General features: G+C 50.1%; 1 pseudogene; it reads left to right on the top strand.

The window, feature by feature from the left end:
- Nucleotides 1-2,578: 2,578 nt before the first annotated feature.
- On the top strand, nt 2,579-2,759 carry LOC138223502 (U2 spliceosomal RNA; annotated as a pseudogene).
- Nucleotides 2,760-3,569: the final 810 nt, after the last annotated feature.

Consider the following 3,569-nt stretch of genomic DNA (forward strand, 5'->3'; position numbering starts at 1 on the left):
TTCTGGGAGTTCTTTTCCATACACAGGACTCCGCCAGGATCAACTGGGACCTGAGGCTGGGGAAGGTAAATCAAAAGATCGGTCTGTGGTTGAATAGGTCGCTGACGTACACGGGGAAAGTACTAGTCTTAAAGGTGGACATACTGCCTCCTGTACAGCTCATTCCACCCCAACCACACTAAAAACTCTCTTCCTTTTTCACAGTTCCTTAGGTTACGACGATTATGCAGCGACGACATCGACTTCGAAAACCAAGCCCTCGAAATGTACTCATTTTTCATCAACAGAGGATACCCCAGCAGTGTGATTGACAGGGCCCTTGCCCGAGCCAAAAACACCCCCCGGACCATCAACCCGATCAGGAACTCCCGCCGTAACAACCGCATTCCTTTGGTGCTTCCTTACCATCCTAACACACTTCCTATCCCCAGGACCATTAACCAGAACTTTTCCATCCTACAGGATGATCCCTCCATTGGGGCCCTCTTTTCTGATCGCCCTATCATCTCATATCGCCGACCACCTAATCTGCGTAACCTCCTTGTTCACAGCTCCCTTGACCGCCCTCAGCAACCATCCACACCAGGCACCTTCCCTTGCAAAAGAGCTCGCTGTATCACCTGCAAGTACACAGCCACCACCACACTCATTCAAGGCCCCTCAGGACAATTCCGGATCACCCAGACAGCATCTTGTACCTCCAGCAACCTTATTTACTGTATCTCTTGCAGTAAATGCCCAGCCATCTACATTGGGGAAACAGGAAGGAGACTCGGAGACCGCTTCAGAGAACACGTCAGGGCTGTGAAGATTAAAGATCTCTCGAAGCCCATTGTTTCTCATTTCACCTCTGACGGCCACGACCACTCTAATCTCTCCGTCTGTGTTCTCAAAGACGGTTTTCCAAACTCATACATCAGAAAGACCACCGAAACTAAAATTATTCTGCAGCTAGGATCACACATTCTCCCTTCCCTTAACGACAGATTACTGTTCTTTTAAATTTTCTCCATTCATTGGAAGTTTCATTTCACACCTCTCTGCACCCATTCTGACTTCACACCTCTTGATTGGCCTCTCTTTCTGTCCCCTGCTCCCGCCTCTCACTCCTCCTCCCTCCCAACCTTTGTTCTCCCGCTACTTTACCTTTGCCTACTGCCCTGTCTCTCTCACACCTGAAGAAGGCTCCACGGCCGAAACGTTGTGTTCTCTTTCTTCTTTTTTTCAGCATGGAATAAACCTATTACTTGTTCCTATACTGCCATTGCTGCTTCATTTGGCATGTGTGTTTCCCCTGCCTGCTCGGCTGCGTCGAAACTTGGTGAGGGCGGTCTTCCACTTTGTTTGGAGTGGGGGGCATGAGTACATCAGGAGAGCGGATATGTGCAGGCCAGTGGAGGAGGGTGGTAGGGCTGTTCCAGACTTCCCGCTGAAACTAGACACCCTATTCGTCGCAAATTTATGTAAAACGCTATACGAAGATCCGGATCACCTCTGCTTATGTTTTATCCGTTTGTGGTTTGCGAATACGATGAAGCACCTGGTTGTCTGGACTAATACGACGCCAAAGGCGCAAAAACTGCCCTGGCATTATAGACATGCGGTGGTGTGGTTACAGAAGCACCCAGAGTTCAGAAAGGGCTTGGGTGATACGGACCACAAACAGATGTATAGGACTATCATGGAGAAGGGGGTACCTGCACTGGTGGGGGTGTCGGAGGAGGAGTGGTGGCAGATCCAGCTGGTGGGTCTAGAAAACAGACTCAAGGACCTAAACTGGCGGGCTCTCTGGAACAGGTTGCCGGTGAGGGACACGCTCCACAGACATGGGTTGTCCAGACAGGATAAGTGCCCGCAGCCTGACTGTTCTGAGGTTGAAACCCTGCTTCACGTTTTCTGGAGCTGCGTTTTCCCCCAAAGGGTGTGGGGGTCACTGTGTTGAATTATTACGGAAAATCTGGTGATTTTGTTTTAACGAGTCGGGTGGTGATTCGGGGAGTAACGGGGACGAGAAAATGGAATAAAGAATTTGTGTTATGGTTCATAATTAGTTTGGTTAAGTTTTATATATGGGCAGCGAGGATGGAGGTGGTGGAGCATGGCAGTAGTGCTTCAGCCTTATCTGTATTTAGTAAAGCCAAAAATGAAGTTACTAGACGTGTTCGGTGGGACATTTTACGGTGGGGTTTTGCTGCGGCCAAAGAAAGATGGAAGGGGTTAATTCCTTTGGGGTGTTAAATTGGTTTTTGTGTATGGGTTTTGTTTTAATAATATAAGGAACATTGGGGATGGAGGAGGGATCTTTTTTGCATACAGGGCGGGATTATGGGAATGCAAAGGGTTTGTGTTTATGGTTTTTGATGACTGGTTTCTTGTGTTTTTATTTTCGGAATGAATCAATATGAATACTGTTGTATTAATAATTTCATGACCGTTTGATTTGTGTTTCTGATTGTAGAGTGTAATAGTATAAGGGTTGTTGCTAGTGTTACAGAGGGAGGTTGATTTGTTTAGTGTGAGTATGTTTGAGTGTTGGGGAAGGGTGTGGTTGTCTTATTGTGGTGTGTTGAAGTTTGTTATGTTTGTAATAAAAAACCTAAAAAAAAATCTGTTCTTATCAGTTTAATATCTGATACGTCCCCCATCGGGGACCACATATTAAACGGATTTTTGGAACAGGGAGCTGGATCAGAAGCTTGCTCCGTCCTCTCCACGCATCGGCCCGGTATTGCAGCGCCTCCGGGAGCAGTGCACCACCTTCTCTCAGTGGTGAAAAGACAGACGTAGCAAGCAAGCAAGCGAGGTAGACTGGAGCTCCTTCTTCTCGGGTCTCGTCTCTCGTCCATCTGTGTGTCTCTGTGTCCGTCTCTCTCTCGCCCTCTCCGTTCCCGTGCTCCCTCTGTGCACTTTCCCGCGTCTCGACTCTCTGGGCAAGCAAGCCGGTCCCCTTTTCGGCTCCCGTGCGTTTTCCCTCCAAAAAACTTTTTTTTCAGCCTTTTCCCAGGGAGGCAGGCGTGGCTTGCTTGCTTGCGTGTGTCCCCGTCCCTGCAGGCGGGCCCCTTTCGACAGCTGGGCATTTTCCCTCCAAAAAACGTAGTATATCCACCTTTTCTTTCTTTTTTTTCGGCGCGCGTGCGTCCCCGTCCCTCCCTCCCTCCCGAGAGAGAGCTGCCCCTTGCCTCCGTCCGCAGGTGCTGGCGCTCGGCTTTCGCTTGCAGCCGGTTGGGCACAGCTGCTGCCGGTGGGAGGGGCCTAAGCTAAGGAGGCCGGGCGGCTGGCACCCCCTGCGGCTGCGGTCGTTGTCGGGCCGTTGACAGAAGATCAAAGAGTAGGGCCTTTTGGACGTCGGACCTTTGATTTTCCACCCGGCTTTGCATTTCTTGGCTGTTTGGTGGCCGAGAGGCTGCCCCAACCATGGCTGCAGAGCCTGGAGAGGCGAGGAGGGCTGGGAAGGACCCCAGCATTAAGTGGAGAATGGTAGGGAAATGCAACGAAATCATTAAGAGCGGCGGATTTCCGGAGTATGAGTGTGGGGGACTGCAGAGCGACAGCAAGAGGTGGGTGGTTTT

Source organism: Lepisosteus oculatus, chromosome 16 (assembly GCF_040954835.1).
Source record: "Lepisosteus oculatus isolate fLepOcu1 chromosome 16, fLepOcu1.hap2, whole genome shotgun sequence".
Taxonomy (NCBI): Eukaryota; Metazoa; Chordata; class Actinopteri; order Semionotiformes; family Lepisosteidae; genus Lepisosteus; species Lepisosteus oculatus.